This window comes from Anabrus simplex, chromosome 8 (genome assembly GCF_040414725.1).
Source record: "Anabrus simplex isolate iqAnaSimp1 chromosome 8, ASM4041472v1, whole genome shotgun sequence".
NCBI lineage: Eukaryota > Metazoa > Arthropoda > Insecta > Orthoptera > Tettigoniidae > Anabrus > Anabrus simplex.
This window is the reverse complement of record NC_090272.1, coordinates 134,321,755-134,344,864: the sequence shown is the minus strand read 5'-3', so window position 1 is coordinate 134,344,864 and position 23,110 is coordinate 134,321,755.

Sequence of the window (23,110 nt, the reverse complement as noted above, 5' to 3'; positions counted from 1 at the left end):
TTGCAAATATATCTATTCTATACTCATTGCTATATTTATTAAATATTTTCATTGATTTTAACACTGGTGAATTACTATGTTGTTGGGTTCTTGATCTAGAGCAGTAGAAAGTAACATATTTCGGGCGTGTAGATGGATTAGGGACAGACAAGTTGAACAGAGAGAGCAAGTTAGAGCTACCAATAAGATTGTTAAATAATTTGTAGACAAATAGAAGAACTGCAATTACTCGTCTTTTTGCTAAGGACTTATAGCCAAGTTGTTTCATTAAGTCATCATACGAATCAAATTTAGGATAATTATTAGTTATTTTGTACGTAAGGTATCTAAGAAATTTGTTTTCCACCATTTCTACTTTGTTTTCATATAGTTTAAAGGTGGGATTCCAAATGGTTGGTGCATATTCCAGCCGACTTCTTACAAAGAAGTTGTATAATAGCTTTATTGCCTCGGGATTTGTGAAGTCACGTGTGCATCTCTTAATAAATCCTAATATTCTGTAAGCATCTGCAACTACTTCGTTTATGTGCAGAGAGAACGTCTATTTAGCGTCAAAATGCACGCCAAGATCCTTGATAAAATTCACTGATGACAGATTAGTATTCAAAATATTATAAGAGTGACTCATTTTATTTTTATTCCTGGAAAATACCATTACATGACACTTGTTAATGTTAAAATCTAACTTGTTAATAACGCTCCAATGTGATATGCTATTGAGGTCTTTCTGAAGAAATCTACAGTCCACCTGTGAAAGAATGGTTTTGAAAATTTTTACATCGTCTGCGAATAGCAATATGTTTGAATACTGTACGCATTTAGGAAGATCATTAATAAGTAGTAAGAAGAGTAATGGTCCAAGATTTGAGCCCTGTGGGACACCAGATCGAGTATTGAAATACTCAGATTCAAATCCTTTATAAGACACAAATTGTTGTCTATCAGAGAGATATGATGCAAATAATTTTATTAAGCTGTGAGAGAGTCCATAATAAGCTAATTTATTTAAAAGTACATCGTGATCAACTTTATCGAATGCTTTTCTAAAATCTGTGAAAACTACATCCACTTGGCCTCCTGTATCCATGGCTGCCGACACTTCATGAGTGAACTCCAACAAATTTGTCGTTGTCGATTTCCCCGGTCTGAAGCCATGTTGGGTGTCACTGATGATAATTTCTACATGTACGAACAGATGCCGATATAGGGTTTGTTCGTAGACTTTTGCTAATGCGGAAGAAATTACAACGGGTCTGTAGTTATTAATTACTGACCTATCCCCGGATTTGTGAAGCGGACTAACTCGCGTTGTCTTCCACTTTGTAGGAAAAGTTCCAGTTTTTAGCGAAATGTTAAAAATAATTGAGAGAGGGTGTAATAAAATATCTCCACAGCCTTTAATTACATACGGAGGGATTAGATCTGGGCCTGCGGCTTTTTTAGGTTTCATCTTGCGTATTGCGTTTTGAATTTCGGTAGTACTAATTTCATTAACATTTAGTACATTCATCAATGGATCTATTTCCGTATTCTCATATTTCGGTAAATCACACCGCGCCCGTTTCTCTGAGTATACAGATGAGAAATAGCCTGCAAAACTGTCAGCAACAGATTTGTCGCTTATTAGTTCTTTTCCATTGTATTTCATTACACTGACATAGGGGTTCCTTTGCTTACTTTTAACGAATGCCCAAAAGTTCTTAGTATCTACGCCTATTTCGTGCTCTACCTGCCCGATATAGGCTTTATACGCGATGCTTATATCTTTCTTAACACTTCTTCTCAATTCTTTGAATTTCAAGAAATGGGAAGTCTGATTTTTCTGCCCTTCGCGCATTTTCCTGTGATGGTATGCTTTCCGCCTAATATTTCTAATTATCTCTTGCGTAAACCAACAAGGGTATCGTTTCTTTTTCCTGACGGTTGCCGGAACACAGACATTTAAAACAGAATAAAATTTAGAATAGAATATATCTAGTGCCAGGTTAACATCAGTGTAATTTTCCAGAAAGCTCCAATCTATGTGTGAAAGTCCTCTGTATAACAATTCAAAATCTGCCTTGTTATAATTGTATACAATTTTATTTCCCGCATCATTACATTTTTCTCCCTTCTTTTGGTAACAAAAAGTAATGTTTAAGGCCGGATGATGTTTGTCCTCTGGTACGAGAGGATGGAAGTTTTGGTCGAGAGTAATGTGAGTGATATTCGACAATACTAGGTCAAGCATTCTGCCATTGTTATTAACAACGCCGTTAACATTTCTTAATCCCATGAATTGTAAGAAATTATTCATGCGTACGGATGTACACGTTATATCGTTTTCTTCAATAATTTGTGGTAAATTAAAGTCTCCTAATATTACTAACTATTTACTATTTAAAATAGAACTGGCTTCAATACCTTCGTAAAATTCATAATATGCAGCCAGTTTAGTACTAGGCGGAAAGTATACCACACAAATAAAGATACTATCAAGATTTTCCCTCAGAAGTTTAACACATACAGTACATGCTCAGCCGAAACATCTATGTCAACCTGTGAGGCCTTATATTTGTTGCTGACAGCCATACTACGCACTAGAGGCTGTTGTAGCCTGGTAGTTAACTTACAGACTTAACTGAACAACAAGTAAGCACATAGTACAAAACTAAAATGATAACTTAGAAAAGGGCTAAGTCCATTTATACTTTAATGACAAAAGGGGTAAGTCCATTTTTCTTCTGATGTAAAAAAATTATTACAATAGCAAGAAGATGTGGAAGGAGAGTAATAAATACCTTCTTGTGACATTTTACACACGTTTAACTACAAATGTCCAGGTAAAACTTCCTATGTTCTTCAGGTAAATACTGAATCGTGCTTAAAAGGTCTTTCTTCTTCTCCTTTGAAATACACTGGCGGTTCTCAACTTGCTTTATTTCAATACTAGCTGATGTACCCGTGCTTCGCTACGGAATTTTTCCCCTAAACTACATTTTCATCTAGAGTAGATAACATTGTTTATATCTTAGACTGTAGTTTATTATTCCTCGACTCTATATACCGATTTTCATTAAATTCTGTTTACCCATTTTCTCGTGGCTCAACATTGATATGGACTTAGCAACAAAACTACAAATTCCTGAATATCTGTGTTATCATAGCCGGTACGGTAAAAATGTATGACTTAAATGATCGGAAATTTAATTCTATATAACTTTAATTACGTAGTATTTATCGATAGGACCCCTGATAATATAAATATTTGAGAATTAAATTTTAGGCCTTCCCCTAAACTACCATTTCACTCGGCGTGAATAAAATGACTTATAGCCTAGATTGTAGTGGCTCATCCCCCGACTTTACATACCGATTTTCATTAAATTCTCTTCAGCCGTTGTCTGACAGACAGACAGAAATTACGGAAAAGTAAAAAGTGCATTTCCTTGTTACTGTGAATATGACCGATACAGAAAAACAATTATTTTCAAATTCTGTGCAATGTACAGACAAAACTCTTCTTTTATATATATATATATATAGATGTTGGAAATCTTCTTCAGGACATTAAATGTCGTCCACTCTTCAAGCTGGGGCAATTATTCTGATCCAAGATGCAGTTGATGTATTCAGTTTGTTGGTGGTGGGCAAGTTATCTGCTGCTGTGTAAAGGTCCAGAAAGTTAGAGTTATGCATTTCCAAGACTCTGAATGACTTTTCATGACGTGGTGATCTCACTAACTTCATCAGATCATCGAGAATAAAACACTTCACTGTCTTCTTTCTCTTTTCGATCGTTGCAAAATTTCCATCGCATGCCAGAAAGCTATGTCCAGATATGAGATATTTATGGGCAATACATTCAAACACACCACAAGAAACATGTACATGAATAGCATTATTTAGTTTTTATTTTGTGCAGAGCATTTGTCACTCCATGCACACAGCTCTGTCTTCATTGTAATGCTATGTTGTTGATTGAAAAATGTTAATAAACAGGACGCGATTTCATTGGCCCCCTTGCCACCTTCTCTCTCATTGCACATACACTTCGTTGCGTCATGCATATGTACTCCGAAATTGTAACATGCGAGTTGTCTTAGATAGAACATATCCGAATGTGTAAGGAATGGTACAAACATTAGCTGTTGGAAATACAGTACTCGTATCACTATCTCGTAACCTTGCAAAAATTGCATCACTTCTTAACAGTGATGGACTTTTTCGGCTTTCCGATGGTGCAACTCTTGCTTAGCTTTGTAACCATTCTGGTGATTTGTCTTAGCTTCTAGAACTATTCGGTCACATGTTCGGCATCTATCTGATCGTGGCTTTCGGAAGGATACGTGCGGAAAATCCGTAAGGAAAACTTTTCTGTAAAATTTATATGTCACATTTGTATCTGTATATGTTACTTTAAAAGCAGTAAATAGCCTGTTTATATTAAGATCAGGGCTTAAGTACCTCTTCGTTGTGCGCTTTCGACTGTAGTGACTCACATCTCTAGGCAAAATTTTAATGTGGTTCCGAACCATCTGCCAATCTCCACCTGTGTATTTTCTGTTAAATGCTCCTCCTCTTTTGTCTTCGAAACCAGTATCACCGCCCTTTTCCTTCTGCGCCATCAACTGTAATTTTTTCTTTGAAATACCTAAAACATCCATAAAGGTCTTCTTACATATCTGTATACGTCCACCCACACCATCAGGAACCGTAAAAATCAATGTACGCTGGCCGCGACTTCGCTGCGGATCTGCATACTTTCCATTTCGCCGACGTTGAACTGGAATAGCATCCATGAGCCCCATTAAAAAGTGCGTTGTGTCTGCTCATCCTCCTGGTAAAACATAGTAAATAAATTCGTCTTATGTTCTGCTGACAAGGAGTGACAATCATACCCGCATTTGCAGGTAACGTAAAACCAAAATATTACAAATGTGTTAGTTGTAATGCAACAAAGTTATATTTGTATATTATTGCCGCTAATAACACTACAAGAAATCCAGGAAATCAATATAATATTCAATTAATATTATTCAATATTACTGTAAAGCATTAAATTTTAAGGCACTGATCTCGTACCTCCATGCTTGGCTGTTGCTTGGGAGGAAGTGCTTTTCCTGTTCTTGTCTTGTATGATAAACCAGACACTCTTCTTTTCTTCTCCACCACTCTCTTGCTTACACTTTCGGGTTTTCTTTTCATTGTTTTTGGTCCATCACAGTCTTCAGAATCACTACGCACTGTTACATCAGCCATCTTCATTAACATATGATGACTGATAAACAGTAGAGCGCCAGTGGCAGAAAGAGGACGTAGCGCCTATCGACATTCATCATGCGTTGAACGTAGCACCAGCGCAATCTAGGAGCAGTCATAGGAAACTAACAGGACCACGTACGGACTTTAAAACTTTCATAAGGCATTGGCCTCGACACATACCTCCTACAGGCAGCGAAATCTCGTTTTTCACAAAAATGATACTTAGCCTCTTTGGAATCTTCAGTCTTCTATTGTAGAAATGTTACAAGAAGATTTTTGATGACAGTGGTTCAGAAGAAGAGGTAGATGATTCAGATCTAGACCCTGATTTCGAACTTAGTGATGGAAGGTATTTAAAACCTATTCTATCATATTCTACCCAGTTTTGATTTTGCACTTTGTAGTTTATTTACGTAATGTTTCATGATCTTCATATGACTGGAGATCCATTCAGAAATAAATTAGTAATGTACTTTTCTTTACTTTAGAACGAAGTGACGCAAGCGATGATAATTCAAAGGCAGGGTATGATTTACATTCGCCGGGTTCTTCTGGTGATTTGGATGCGGTTTCTGACATCGCACCAGCTCCAAAAAGGTGTAAACGTTGTGCTTAAGGTACTAACAATTGTAGGAAGCCTATGGATACTGAATTACTTTGGACTTGCACTAATTCTCCACCTCAAGAACCTATTTTTCAAGAACAATCGGGTGTGTCTGCTCCACTGGATGCAACATCGACTGTACTAGATCGTTTTTCAATTTTTGTTCCCGAAACAATGGTGAAACTCTTCAAGTCCGAGACTAACAAGTATGCTGCCTCCGTCACTGAAAAAGTAAGACGAACAATTAAATTGAAAGTTTGTGGGCCTTAAGGCGGCCAGTCAAGTTATGTGAGATTTACGCATTTCTCGCAGTTTTCATTCATATGTAGGCCTACCTTGTAAGAAACCAAAACTAAGTGACTATTGGTCAAAAAGTGAATTTCCTTTGACTCAATTTCCATCATCTGGTGTAGTCCAGTGTGTTCTGTACGACTTTGTGTCCATGAATGCTTCAAACTTCTCCACACTCAAGCTCATTATGTGTAAGACATTGTTGTCAGACTTTTCTTTTGTTGTTGCAAAAGGCACACCGTTGGAAAATGTGTAATGTGAAAAGTATTCAATAGATCTTAATGCAAGTTTTTAATCTATACAATAGACACATTTAATTGTTTGGTGATATAAATGTGTTACAATTGCAACCTACCTGCTATTTTCTACAAATTTTTAAAAACCTTCAAAATATGGCGGTCTGCCTGCCCATATGCCACTTGCTCGCATGTGTAAAACAGGGCATGTAGCGAAAGAAAATGTGAAACAAGTCAGAGGAAAACGTACGCTTGGGTCCTTCAGAATTGAACACGCTGCCTAAACGGTTAATCCTATTGAAAAATGTAGCGTATAAAATGTACATGAAATTCGGCTTCCCCCCAAAAAAGTTTATTTCTACGTACCTCTAATAGTTTTCGATAAAAACATGTTTTGCTGTGTTCTGGTGCATATTAGTCTCCATGTCTTGGTTTCTTTCACGTTAAAACTACTTGACGGACTATGTTCAAATTTGGTAAGCATACAGTTTGAACCTGTGGTTAGTATATATCCTACTTACTATTACAGTGTATCTTAACGGTAACCTGCAGGAAAATAAAATGAGAAGCAAGCAATAGAAAAATGTACACCCGGGACCCTTAAAAGTGAACTCTTTACCTAAACCGCTACTTCTATTAAATAATGGAGTCGGCGAATATAATTACAATTCTATTTCCTAAAAAAACGTTTCGAAGCATTTCCTTCATAATTCTAACGGTATTCCAGAAAAAAGACATTCCTATCTCTTAAGCGGGCTATGTAGTCAAAGAAAATATGAAGCAATTCAGATTAAAGGGTACGCCTGGGACCCTTAAGAGGAATTAGCTGCCTGAACAGTTAGTCCTATTAAACTTTGCAGCGGAGTATGTGTACTTAAAATTCCATTTGCTGGAAAAATTGTATATGAATTTTCTTCGTAACTCTAATAACTTCCGAGAAAAGAATGTTTCTGTTTTGGCGCATATTTTGAGGGTTCTAGTATGATGTCTTTACATTGAACGAATCAAATAACTCCCGAAATGACGAAACCTGTGCCATTTACTTCGAGAACTGCTACACACATTCGTGTGTGATTCACGGCGCCCACTCACCCTCTCGCCTTTTCTTTACTTTTCGCAGTAACCAAGTACAAACCATACGAAACTGACTCTACTTCAATTTGAAGACAGTGCACTAGAGCGCCGCGTGTGAGTCGATCTTATTTTGAACGCCTTTGATTGGTAAGGAACTCGAATAGATTAATTAATTAATCAAGCGTTAATTAAGGTATAGTTACAGCATTTTCCTGGTGTGAAAATGGGAAACCACAAAAATACATTTTCATACCTGGCGATGATGGAGTTTCTATCCACCACCTCCCGAATGTAAGCTTACAGTTACGCTACCCTAATTTCACGGCCAATTCGTTCGGTAGGTTCGAAATAACGTAACCTGATTGTATATACAATGTCACGTTAAAAGCCATTTCAATCACTACTGATCTGCTGTGTAGTAGTCCAGGTGGCAGATTCCCTATCTGTTGTTTTTCTAACCTTTTCTTAGATGATCGCAAAGAAATTGGAAATTTATTGAACATCTCCCTTGATAAGTTATTCCAATCCCTAACTCCCCTACCTATAAACGAATGTTTGAACCAACTTGTCCTCTTAAATTCTAGCTTTATCTTCATATTGTGAGCTTTCCTACTTTTAAAGACACCACTCAAACACATTCGTCTACTGATGTCATTCCACACCATCTCTCCACTGACAGCTCGGAACATACCACTTAGTCGAGCAGTTCGTCTCCTTTCTCCCAAGTCTTCCCAGCCCAAACTTTGCAACATTTCTTTAAAACGCTACTCTTTTGACGGAAATCACCCAGAAAAAATCGAGCTGCTTTTCTTTGGATTTTTTCCAGTTCTTGAAGCAAGTGATCGTGGAGAGGGTCACATACACTGGAAACATACTCTAGTTGGGGTCTTACCAGAGACTTATATGCCCTATCCTTCCTACAACCCCTAAATACCCCATAACTTACTGGCCAGGGTCGTTCCTGAACGAGAAGGATGCCTCCACGCTAAATGGAGTAGGGTGTTTACCTCCCTGCCCAGATCACACTTCTCCCCACGAATTGAACTGGGCCTCTTCGTGTGGAAGGCTTTGTGAACCTCAGGTCCATGAGGTACTTCTGCGGAACAATAGCCATTTTTCTAAATTTCTAGACGACCTGATGGGATATGGAAGTTACGTACTTCTACGTGAACCTAGATTCCTCTCAGTTGAGCAACCTACTTTTCTAGTGGTATTAAATTACTATGTGCGTCTGACGACAAGTCGCGGCTGCTTGTAGGTACGGCACGAGTAACAGATACTACACTCTAAGCTACAAACATTCGTCGTGAAGACCGTGCGAGTTCTCGGAAACAGATTCATATTCATAATTAATCTGTTCATTATGCGGTACTTATAGTAAATCTATATACAGTATACCAGGTGGTTCCCGAACGCCGTCCTATCTACATATAAATATCACGCATGCATAAATGATGAATGGGATGTCTACCAACTGATTTTCACAGAGGCACTACTGCCAGCGGGCGGGTTACGTCAGAATATGAAGCGATAAGAATCGGCCTGCCACTCGCAGTATGTTACTCAGCGCTACCGGTCTAATGAACCCCTTGCATTAGCAAACCTCGTTTTCCACCGCATAGTTCTAGGCTGGTGTATGGTACAGTCGCACTATTTGTTGTCTGCATTTCCGCAATGGCTAGTGTGTTCAGCAGCGATGAATACACAGACATTATTTTAATCTAGACAGCCTGGTCGGAATGCAGCCGAAGCTCCAACCAGACGTCTGCCTTCTACACATGTATTTCGCCGAACAGTATTAGTTTTTGTTTCATACAAGCAACTCTTTTATCGAGTGTAGTGTCTACACGTGTATAAATTTATTAAAAGTTATTAAATGTCCTTTTCTGCATCTTTGGCGTGTGCAAGCAGTAGTGGCGATTAGGGGGGTGGGGCAAGGACGGACAGTCGCCCCCCTCCCCATTTTGTGGAGTAAACATTACATTTTTATTCAACTTTAGCCAGCTGGAACTAGCAATTATTTTAAAAATCTATTTGTACAAGCCTGCTAATTCTTTCCTTTATTTTCTTTAATTATTAACATAATTATTGGCGGAAATATGCACAAAATGCCGTTCGTCGCAACTAACCGATTTGTATAGCGCTACGACAAGTAGTGGAGACTTCGCATGTGCTGTGAGGAAGGGTAGAAGGGTTACTTTCTTTTTTTTTTTTTTTTTTTTTTTTTTTTTTTTTTTTTTTTTTTTTGCAAAAGTCGTAGACACTGAGTTATAATTCACCCGCTTGCCGCGCACATTCGTTATTCTGGCAGTCCCTTTAGTGTCTGTTAATTTCTTAGTGTGTATTCAAATACTAAATGATTTTAATTGCATAATCATGCCGGTACTTCTATTTAATTGTACCGGGCAAGCTGGCCGTGGAGCTAGGGGCGGGCAGCTGTGAGCTTGCACCCGGGTGATAGTGGTTTCGAATCCCATTGTCGGCAGCCCTGAAGACGGTTTTCTGTCGTTTATCATTTTCACACCAGGCAAGTGCTGGGGCTGTACCTTAATTAAGGCCACGGCCGCTTCCTTTCCACGCGTAGCCCTTACCAGTCTCATCGTCGCCTTAAGTTCTATCCGTGCCGGGGCAACGTAAAGCCAATTGCAAAAAAAATTTCAATTTTAATTGTAATTTAAACGGGAGATAATACCAACGTTCCTTTCACTGGGCTAAATTATTTCTTTTGTGTTATGTTATTTATTAATTAAATGTATTTAACCTGCCCCGTGCTTTGCTTTTGAGACCTGGTGAAAATGTTTTTATACAGCATTGAATCTAAATCTCAAACAACTATTATTACAAATAAACCTCGGGGCAGGTTAATTTCTGGTATGAAAATGGGAAACTACGGAAAACCATTTTCAGAGCTGCCGACGGTGGGATTCGAAACCACTATCTCCCGGGTGGAAAGCTCACAGCTGCACGCCCCTAACTCCACGGCCAGCTCGCCCGGTATAATTAAATAGAAGTATGGCATGATTATGCAATTGAAAATAATTTAGTATTTGAATACACACTAAGAAACTAACAGACACTAAAGAGACTGCTAGACTAACGAATGCGTGCTACTGCGGGTGAATTATAACTGAGTGTCCACGACCTTGGCAAAAAAAATATGTACCCCTACTACTCTTCCGTACAGCACAAGCAAAGTCTCCACTACTTGCCGTAACGCTATACAAATTGGTTAGCCGTGACGAAAGACATTTTTGGTGTATTTTTGCCAATAATTATGCTAATAATTAAAGAAAATAAAGGAAAGAATTAGCAGATAAGACGACAGGGCTTGTACAAGTAGCTTTTTTAAGTAATTCCTAGTTCCAGCTGGTTAAAGTGGAATAAAAATGTAATGTTTACTCCACAAATTTGGAGGGGGGGTGACTGTCCCTCCTCGCCCCACCCCCTAATTGCCACTACTGTTTGTAAACACGCCAAAGATGCAGTAAAGGAATTTTAATAAATCATTAATTTATACACGTGCAGACATTCCACTCGATAAAGGAGTTGTTTGTATGAAACAAAAACGAATACTGTTAGGCGAAATACATGTGTAGAAGGGAGACGTCTGTTTGGAGCTTCGGCTGCATTCCGACCAGGTTGTCCAGATTCGTCGCTGCTGAACACACAAGCCATTACCGAAATGCAGACAGCAAACATAGCGCGGCTGTACCATAAAACAGCCTAGAACTGTGTGGTGGAAACGATGTTTACTAACGCAAGGGGTGCATTAGACCGGTAGCGCTGGGTAACATGCTGCGTACGACAATCCCGTTCTTCTCTCTTCATATTCTGACGTAACCTACCCGCTGGCAGTAGTGCTCCTTTGAAAATCAGTTGGTAGACATCCTATTCATCAATTGTGCATGCGCGACATTTATAAGTAGAAAGCACGGCGTTCGGGAACCACCTGGTATATATAAAGGTAATCGTTCCTCGTACTGTACTAAAGACATTATCTGAAAATACCTAAGGTAGAAAACTCACCGAAAAATGTGTTAACCACGTTTGTGTTATTGCCTTTTCGGGGCTAAAATGTCCATGGCGACATAGAACTGTACACGTGAGAAACAGTCTCCTCACAAGTCAAAAAGTACATGTTTCTTTCCTTTAAAGAAGATTCCAAATACTTATTTCCTCGTATTTAACATCTTCAATTTTGGATATATAAGTACCCACATAGAAAGAATTCAACCCCTTTATCAGTCCTTCCACCACACCCACCCTCACTTAAGTGGATTTTCCGAAAACAAAAAAATACGTGCTTCCTTATTTTTAAAACAAATAACAATTTTCACGTCTGTAACGTCTTCATTTTTTGAGATATAATTATCCGAAAAAAATAATTCAACCCTTTTTCCACCCCCGTTAAGTGCATATTCCGAAAACAAACAAAAAATACATGTTCTGTATTTTAAAGGACTTTCCAAAAACCAAGTTTCTTGGATGTAACGTGTTACGTTTTTGACATATGCTGTAGATATACCGGTACTCATTTTAAAAATTTACCTGCATTTTCAATTCTTTAAGCCCCTTAAGTGGATTTTCCTAAAGCAAAGGAGTGCGTGTTTCTTTACTTTGAAAGAATATTACAAATACAAACAAAGGAGTTGAATTATTTTTATGAGAATACATATGTTTCAAAAATTGAAGACGTTACAGACGTGAAAATTGGTACTTGGAATGGCCTTTAAAAATAAAGAAACGCGTAATTATTTTTTGAGAAATCCACTTAAGGGGATGAAAACTATGGAAAAGCGGGTGTATTTTTAAAATGAGTATATCGACAATATATCTTATAAATTTAACATGTTACAGGCGTGTAAATTGGTATTTAAAATCTCCTTGAAAAATAAAGAATTAGTGTTTGGAATCTCCTTTATAAATAAAGAAACATGTACTTTTTGTTTTCAGAAACTCCATTCTAAGTGGGGAGGGGGTGGAAAGAAGTGAAGCAGGATCTGAATTATTTTTACGAGGATGCGTATATCTGAAAAAGTGAAGATGTTATAGAGTTTAAAATTGGGATTTGGAATCTCTTTTAAAAATAAAGGATCATGTATATTTTTTATTTCGGAAAAGCCACTTAACGCGGGTTAAAATAAGTGAAAAAGGAGTTGAGTTATTTTTATGAGGATACAATATATCTCAAAAACTGAAGATGTTACAGACGTGGAAATAGGTATATGGAAGCTCCTTTAAAAATAAAGAAACACGTACTTTTTTTCGATTTGAGAGAGGACTGTTTCTCACATGTAGAGTTCAAAGTCGAATATTGAAGAGTTAGCTCTGTCAGTATTCTGGTCACCTTAGCTCCAAAAGGCAGCAGCATAAATGTGGTTTACAAAGAGGTTCTGGGGCATATGAATCACAATTCATCGGTGAGTTTTTATACTTAAGGGATTTTCAGAACGTCTTAGTGCAGTACCGAGCAACGATTAATTTTATCGAATTACGGAATCCCCGCGAATGAAGCCGCAGGTAACAACTAGTGTGTAACTAAATCACAATTGCACTGCCACTTTGCAAGAGTCATCGCGGACGGAACAGATGTTTATTGTCAGCTCTTGAGACTTGAGATAGGCGCATGCGCAATAGCCATACTTACCCCTCGTACCCCCTTACATTGCAACTTCTCGTCAGACGACCATAGCACATATTGCGGGACATTTCTAATGGTCAAGAGTACTTCCCTCTGTGGATCACTGGTAAAGTGTTGACCTCCGGATCTCAAGAACGCGGGTACTCGGAATCATGAAGGAAGGAAAAAATGACCATTCGATACTCTATGTCGTAAAGATGTCGGCATGTAAAATGTCTTTGATGACACATCTCGTGTTTACTAGACAAAATAAATTGAAACAGCCCCTTTGCCCAAGAGGTTGAGTAAAACATAACTTCGAAACTGACACGCAGGCAGCCTAAATTAAAATGCCTGCACATTGAGGTAATTTTTATTTTTTATTTTTATTATTATTATTATTATTATTATTATTATTATTATTATTATTATTATTATTATTATTATTATTAATACTTTCGTGATATGTGTTTCCATCATGTAGTTTGTGATATCTGAAGCCATCTCTTTTGTGTTTCGACTCAGTTAATTTAGTTAATTATAATTAATTAATGTCCGCCACTGTGGTGTAGTGGTTAGTGTGATTAGGTGCCACCCCCGGAGGCCCGGGTTCGATTCCCAGCTATGCCACGAAATTTGAAAAGTGGTACGAGGGCTGGAACGAGGTCAACTCAGTCTCGGGAGATCAACTGAGTAGAGGTGGGTTCGATTTCCACCTCAGCCATCCTGGAAGTGGTTTTCCGTGGTTTCGCACTTCTCCTCCAGGCAAATGCCGTATATTTATAACATAGTGATGGATATCTACAAGTAATTGTGGCAACTGAGACCTACCGAGTAGATTAGTGAGGTCGTGTGGTTTTCTTTAAAACAATCATCACCATTACCACCATGACAACTTTTTCCCTTCATTCGGTAACTTCATTTTTATTCCTTCGACTGATAAAAGAATGAGATTATACAGTATTTATCCGTTGCTGTTGCTGTTGCTGTTGAAATCATAATCATAGCCACGAGACCCCAGGTATTTCGTAGAATACAAACCTCTTTTCGTTTCAAAATGTCATATTAATTGGCTGGGATTCGATCCTATATATGCCTGTACGTTTAGCTTCCTTCTTTCCTTCAAGTGTAAGTTAATGTTAGTAGGAAGATAATCTGATCTTGGAATCTTCCAGTTAGAGGACTTCATAACCTTTAACTTCTACACATTCCGATCTTTAGTTATTCCGTTTGGCATTACAAGTTTGGGTCAGACTGACAATTATATACATCATAACTATAATTACAAAATTATAAATTTTGACATAAATATGTGTTATGGCTGGGGGTTACCTGAAAATTTTCATCACAAAATTAGCAATACAAAATGTGTGACTACCTAGGAACTGTGCAGGCTGTGATGTGAAGTATTGATGGATGGCCATGACTGAAAGACATATGAAGTATCTTTTATAAAAGAGGTTTCATCTCATCGTACTCTAGATAACTCATTATTTCATTTGGGGCGGTCTCATAAGCCCTGAGTTACTTTCCCTCTTTCGATGCACTGTATAGTACAGTGCTTGACTCAAAATTCCGTACAGACACCTCTCGAAAACGATTCGTTAGTAACAAGTAAATTAATTGTTATCAATTTGAGTGTCATTTATTGGAAAATTATTTATCATCACTCGATTTTCCCAGAGGGAACTTCGAAACTATTTTCTTTCTGTGCACTTAGATTTCTTGCCTCATATTTCGTTTTTCTTACCTAGATTTAGGCACATAATAAAGGGAAATTTGATTGATCCACTTTTTTAAAATACATAATATGTTGTTAATATAATCACAACATTTTTATTCAGTACCGGTTTCGTTGTCTATGGACACCATCATCAGGTGAAACAGGTTGCATGAACAAAGATATACAAGTATGTAGTCCATGCAATAGACCCTTAGTAATAAGTGACATTAATAGGATGAAGTAAAAATAAAATGCTTAAAAGAATGTAAACAAGTTTTGTGCTCGTTGGTCAAAGTATAAAGTGAAAGGGAAGATATTAATAAATGTTTAAATACTTGATCACTTTGGAATGGTTAAAACGTCTCAAGCGTAGCACTGCTAAACACCACAACGATGTATTATTTGATTAGTATACAATAGCGTAGCAATATTAACGGCGATAAAAAACGGATATCGAATTTCTCCACTAACATTAACTCTAAGAGAACATCGCACATAGATAAATAATGTTGTAAATATACCTTTTCATTACAATTTGTTTTAAGTCGCACCGACACAGATAGGTCTTGTGGCGAAGATGGGACTCGAAAGGCCTAGGAGTGGGAAGGAAGCGGCCGTGGCCTTAATTAATGTACAGCCCCAGCATTTTCCTGGTGTGAAAATGGAATACCACGAAAAGCCATCTTCAGGGCTGCCGACAGTGAGGTTCGAACCTACTATATCCCAGATGCAAGCTCACAGCAGCGCGGCCCCAACCGCAAGGCCAACTCGCTCGGTGTAGAATATACCATTTCAGATCCATCGTGTCTCATAATTATATTTGTAAGTTATAACCTGTTGTCCAGTCAGTGAGCGGGTCGGGGATGGGATGAATGAAGCCCCCATCTTGCGGCGAGGATAGGAATTGTGCCGGCTGCCGAGGCCTGCCGCACTCATCTGGGGCAATGATTAATGACTGACAGATAAAATCAAATGTTGTTGCTGGATTGAAAGATGACAGGGAAAGTCGGAGTACCTGGCGAAAAAACTGTCCCGCCTCCGCTTAAACCAGCACAAATCTCACATGGAGTGACTGGGATTTGAACCACGGAACCCAGCGGTGAGAGGCCGACGCGCTGCCGCCTGAGCCACGGAGGCTTCACAATTATATTTTTATAATAAATAAATAAATAATAATAATAATAATAATAATAATAATAATAATAATAATGTTATTGGCTTTACGTCCCACTAACTACTTTTTCGGTTTTCGGAGACGCCGAGGTGTCGGAATTTTTTCCCGCAGGATTTATTTTACGTGCCAGGAAATCTACTGACACTAGGCTGACGTAATTGAGCACCTTCAAATACCACTGGACTGAGCCAGGATCGAACCTGCCAAGTTGGAGTCGGAAGGCAAGCACCTCAACCGCCTGAGCCACTCAGCCCGGCACATCATACATTTTTGCCACAAAAGTTATGGTACCGTATATATTCAATAATTTACATTTCTATCAAGTCCATCGATGACAAGTAACACTGATGCATTCAATGGGGATGGTAATGAGTTAACTATAAGAATAAAGATTAAAAGCAATCATGAAAAACTTCGAGGAAAGAAAGAGTGAAATACCCTAATATCGCACGTAAATACTGCATGGCCTACAATATCCCTAGCCTCTAATACAGATCAACGATAACATTGCACAGATTTAATGTTGTTAATGTGTGCCTTCTCGTAATTATTATTCATCACCACTTGATGACAGTGCTACTACAATTGTTTATAAAATAACCAACTAACCCATCAACGACGCGTACAATATCTAGTTCACTATAAGATAGTAATATTCGATCTCTTACTCATTGCAGCTATATATTCTTTAGAATGCATTATTAAACTTAGAACTGTTTCTTGAATGTAACGCCAGCAGTGATATATTACAATACATGAAATCGCTCTAGAAAGACATTCCAAATATATATATATACCGTCTTTAAAACGGAGAAGAAACATATGGCTTTCATGGGACGTGGTAGTACAGCGCGAATTTGGAAGCCCTAAAAGCGTCTCCCGTGATATTTATTGTCTATAAAATAAATCTGATAAATTTATTGCTGAAAATACAACCACTCTGCCAAACAGATATATAGCACGCAATTTCAACGTTATTTTATATGATACTGTATCAAAGTCTATGAATAACGTCAGAGAATTTAGTTGCAACACTTACGGTAAAATAATAAAGGCATGTAGAGGAAATTATTTGATTTGTCTTGTTTCATTCACTCTGTGAATATAGAAAAGGATACGAGAGTGCGCTGCTCCACCATTCATAATTCCTTTGGCTCTACACGCTGGAGACCGGGGTTCATCTCTCAAGAAGTGTGGGAGCCAAGAAAAATGTTTCTTCGTATAAATAACTATGATTTTATGGGAATGGATTCAGTAAGTTAATATGATTCATCTTCCTATAAATAATAAGAATTTTGCTGTAGAGAGCAGTTTATCTTGCGGATATTCCAAGTACAGTTCCTTCTTTCCTTTTCTTTTCTTTTTCGACCGCTTTTCCAACATCTGTGGGGTCGCGGGTGCAAACTGCGTCGCACATGTGGATTTGGCCCCGTTTTACGACCGGATACCCTTCCTGACGCCAACCCTATATGGAGGGATGTAATCACCAGAGCCCGGATTTTTATGCATTAATAGCTTAGAATGCAAACTTACTGAAGCGAGTAGCAAGTATAGTCTACCTTCACAACGACAATGCTATGATGTTTGCATTAACATTAGGGGTACGGCCCGTCAGAACCCCTATAATTTATGTTACTCCTGCTACACTATGGAAGAGCGGGTGGCCGACACTTCCTGCTAACGAAATTAGTTTGCAGTCTAACCTGTTAGTGCATTAAAATCCGGGCTTTAGTAATCACTATTACGTGTTTCTGTGCTGGTTGGTAGTGTAGTGTATTGTCTGAATATAAAGGGGAAAGTGTTGGAAAAATTATTTTTTTTTTGTTAGGGGCTTTACGTCGCACCGACTCAGATAGGTTTTATGGCGACAATGGGATAGGAAAGGCCTAGGAGTTGGAAGGAAGCGGCCGTGGCCTTAATTAAGGTACAGCCCCAGCATTTGCCTGGTGTGAAAATGGGAAACCACGGAAAACCATCTTCAGGGCTGCCAATAGTGGGATTCGAACCTACTATCTCCCGGACGCAAGCTCACAGCCGCGCGCCTCTACGCGCACGGCCAACTCGCCCGGTGTTGGAAAAAATACAAACACCCAGTTCCCGGGTCAGAAGAATTAGTCATACGCGATTTAAATCCCCGATCCGGCTGGGAATCGAACCCGGGACCTTCTGAATCGAAGGCCTGAACGCTGACCATTCAGCAGCCAATGATTCGGACTGAATATTTCAAGTATAGTAGATATCCATTATGTCCGCCTCTGTGGTGTAGTGGTTAGTGTGATTAGCTGCCAACCCGAGAGGCGCGGGTTCGATTCCCGGCTCTGCCATGAAATTTGAAAAGTGGTACAAGGGCTGGAACGGGGTCCACTCAGCCTCTGGAGGTCAAATGAGTAAAGGTAGGTTCGGTTCCCACCTCAGCCATCAGTACAGAACAACAATGACCACGCGGACACCAGTAACAGTCGTGCCAAATCTGTAGCTCAGATTATTTCCGACAGATTAAACATGGCCAAGGCCACCGTAGCTCAATCGGTAAAGCATCCGATAGAAAATTGGAAGATTGTAGATTAGGATTTCCGTGGTCTCCACTTGATGACCCAATGAGCTGAAAGTTCATTTCAAATTACATTTATTTATTTACGTAAATGTAGTTTGGTCTATATTGACGATTTGGTCTTGCTGGAAGCTTGCGATCTAATATCTTATCGGGCGGGCTGGCCGTGAGGTTAGAGCCGCGCAGCTGTGAGCTTGCTTCCGAGAGATATTGGGTTCTAACCCCACTGTCGGCAGCCCTGAAGATGGTTTTCCGTGGTTTTCCATTTCCACACCGGGCAAATGTTGGGGTTGTATATTAATTAAGGCCACGGCCGCTTCCTCCCCACTCCTAGGCCTTTTCTATCCCATCGCCACCATAAGGCCTATTTGTGTCGGTGCGACGCAAAGCCAATTGTAAAACAAATCGAGTATCTTGGAGCCTGAAAAGAAGCCCATGTGTTGGCCCATTATTATTCCGACGTCACTGTACAATAATCAAATAATTTATAGGTTAGTGCACAGCCAGGCTATTTCTGAATTTAAATACTGAATTTCAGGACATACTTTCGTCTTTTGTAAATGTAATCCTAGACAAAAAAACGAAGTATGAGACAAAATTTTGAAGTGCACGCACAAAATTATAATTGTATTTATTTATTTATTTATTTATTTATTTATTTATTTATTTATTTATTTATTTATTTATTTATTTATTTATTACACGTTACGTTACTAAGTCTTACTGACATAATCATCAGCAAGAAGCCGTAACAGCATAAAAATAAACTGCTCACCAAATCAAAAATATTACTGCTCACCATCAGGTTCTGCTTATATCTACAGAAATAACAACAAAGAAGCTTAAGCACCTGTAGCCTATGCTATTGTTATAACAATATCCTAACTTTGCCACCATGAAGACAGCGTTGGTGGAAACCTGATGCCGTGTGTGGAAAGATGCATCGAACCGTGTTCTGCCTCATACACATTCCGATACGCATTCCCAGAAATAGTAAACTTCACCGCATTCGTGTGTATCCTGTGTTGGAACTCTCGAGATTTAAACATTAGGAAAAATAAAAATGTATTTAAAAAACATTTTTCAGTTCAAGTCAAACATCTAACTCAGCTTCATACGTTAGAAACCACATTTCTGTCATCAACACTGTCAAACACTTTCATCATCATCATCATCATCGTCATCTGTTTACCCTCCAGGGTCGGCTTTTCCCTCGGACTCAGCGAGGGACCCCTCCTCTACCGCCGCATGGGCAGTGTGCTGGAGCTTCGAAACATTTTCAGGCTAGGATAATGAAGAAACATCAAGTCTACGAGTAATTTCTTCACTATTGAGATTTACTACTTTCATCTGAAGCGACTCTGACAATGGTTTTACAATTTGTATAAAAATCATTAAATTTGATGTTGATCCAAATAATCATTGAGCAAGCCTTCATATAGGCCGGAACATATATTACATGCTATACCTTGAAATAAAACTTATAAGATATTGCCTAACGGATTTTCAGTTTGACTTCAACAAAACCCTTGAGAAATCATTCATCTTAGCTTGGGTCAGAGTGACATCACCCAGTAGGTATGGAGGAAATTCAGACGGATATTGCATTATGTTATAAATCAATCTGACAAACAGATTAGGTCTGACTGTTTCATCCATCCTACGTTCAGCCTCAGGCATCTAACCTAAGCAGGGCAATAATACTGTTCCTATGGTGTTACGTGCACTGTATGTTCCAAACTTTAAGTTTCGGAAGTGAAAAAGATGTATTCGTTGAGTTAGTGTCTTGTTACGGAAAGTCTCGTTTATCCCAGGGAGAAGAAATACGTAGAAAAGTACACTAGCAAACTAACCATGTGTAAGCACCTGCTCACACGAGCGCAGCAACTTTAGAATGTGAAAATAATATAGAAAATCCAGAACAGGGGTAGAGCCGCAGGTAGAATTATATCGCGTGTTCTACTAGTGAAAGGGAAAAGAAATTAATGAAGAAGTGAAACTTATTTCTAAAATTGTATATTCTTTCTATAAAAAAAACAATGAAATGGGTACCGGATACTCAATGTGTTTATAGGGATATTATTATAAAATATATTACTGCTGGAAGTCTATTATAATTGAGGAGCTAGATGCAATAACAACGTAAGCATGAATACCGTTTTTGGATTTCCCGGTCCCTTCACTACAACCTAGTTCAGGTCTTAGTTCGCTAGGGTGTCGATAGAGGTCAGGAGCTCACTAAAACCAGTATCATGCGCTACGCTGTTAGTGCATGAAGCATGCTTCACGAGCGGCACGTTCAGTTGCCGGCTGCCGCCTGTTCATTGGCTGGAGGAGATGTCAGCGAGCGGAAGAGAAGATTTTGTGGCTAGTGCAGACAAAAGGGTTGATGTTCTTTCACTAATGAAATACTTAAAACCTGAAAATGTTGAGTGGTATGTGAAAGTCATGTCTGTGTGTAATGATTCCCTAGAGTCTACTAATGCAGCATGTGAAAGATGAATCGTCCTCATTTTGGTCAATGATGCGGTATTTATATACTTTGTAATCTGCTGTTTGTTTCTTTTCATTTTTTTAAGTTTGGAGAGTCACTTTGTAAATGAAAATAGGAATAAAAGTTGTTCAGAAAGCAATGTTTCTAATTTTATAACATTTCAAATATTTGTTGGGGAAGGTGGGGAATTACCGTAGCCTAATACCATAGTTCGGGAGAACACTATAACAAACCTCCCTCAGCCCTTTACGCAATAAAGAACGAAAAAGGTGAATATTATATAACGAATAAACTTTTTTTTTACGTTTCTCATTTGACAATTATTTTAATGAATTTGTTCTTAATTTGAGTAAGTTTAGACATTTTTGAGAACTGAGGTGTGATAAACTGCCACGTTTCTTCCTCTATAGTGGGCGATCGTGCTTTCCTATCTCCCTGATCAATACTGGTGTATGGCAAAATATAATATTCCGGCTCTTCATGAAATAACAACGTATAAAAGGAAATTTTAAATAACTCTGTCTTTCTTATATGCTAACAGATCAATAAAATTCTTTGGGAAATACATTTCCTGGCTGTTTTAAATGTCTTTAAATGAAATTCAGGTTGATTCCTAATATTACTTTTGACTCAGAACATTTATAAATTTCAAGCTTCTGTTTCTCAAAATAACGTAAATCTACTTACGCTGTTATTGCATCCAACTCCTCAATTGTTGACCGCGCAGGGTTGCAGGCACGAACGATCAGATGATTACTATGCGCGTTTTGATTATCGTACTTTTAGTTTCATTGGACTAAAAGGGTTCACCAGTAAATTACTGGAGGAAATAAAATTAGTTTACTTGCACACTTTGATTGATGTGTATATTGTTGCCTGTCATATGTATTAATTTCGGATTACATTTTGTTCTTACTTTTTGTCTTCTTTACATTAAATTTTTCAGGTTACGTTTGCCTGCAGAATATTCCGTTCATTCCGTTTACTATTTATTCCAGTTATTTTGTCAAGAATTAAGCTATACTTTCTAGTGTCGAATCAGGTACATGTAACTTGAAAGCTTTTTAGCCTGTCAAACACACAAGTTCAATAAAAATATAAGAATACAAGATGCCTGTTAAAAATGCACACTATATGACAAAGAATGACATGATTCGCTCTACGAGAAAATCCTCAGATTCCACCAAATCACTCAAACTATGCGTATATATGTACAATATTGTTTACGTTGCTTAAATTTGTCAGTGATTGAGAGTTTGGTACCGTTAGACGAAAATAATTTTCACCAACAGAATGTTGGACAGAAGGGGTAGAAGAGATTGTGGTATACAATTTATAATCACTAAATAGCGTGTGAACCCCCCAAACCCCTTGTCCCTTGAAGGGCCTTGGCGTACCAAGCGACCGCTGCTCATCCCGAAGGCCTGCAGATTACGAGGTGTTGTCTGGTCAGCACGACGAATCCTCTCGGCCGTTATTCTTGGGTTTCTAGACCGGAGCCGCTATCTGACCGTCAGATAGCTCCTCAGTTCTAGTCACGTAAGCTGAGTGGACCTCGAACCAGCCCTCAGGTCCAGGTAAAACTTCCTGACACGGCCGGGAATCGAACCCTGGGCCTCCGGGTAAGAGGCAGGCCCGCTACCCCTACACCACGGGGCCGGCACTGCGTGTCAAAAGCCTGGATTAAGTTCCATACCTCTCCGCAGTGTACATCTGGGGTGAGGGTATATGACGCTGTTGATAGCGATTCGTTCGTCAAATGGAGACGTTAAGCCTTAACAGAGACTTCGGTGCATTTCGACATGAGACGGCTACGTGCCGGCCCCGGGTTTCACCCTCTCACTTCCTACTATCGTACATCACGTTATTAATTTCATCTCACTAACTTCTCTGACGAGATTGGTATCGTAAAACCTCGCTACAAAAATTCATCTCATTTCACACCCGGTCCTGTAGAGAAATGGGACAAGGGTTGGACATCCATTCATATTTCCCACTTTATCGATCGCAGTTCAATCACATAAACTTTTACAAGTTTTTATGACCACGGCCCGACGACTTAAAAAATAACGAAACCAAAGGCCTATTCCCCAACTGAA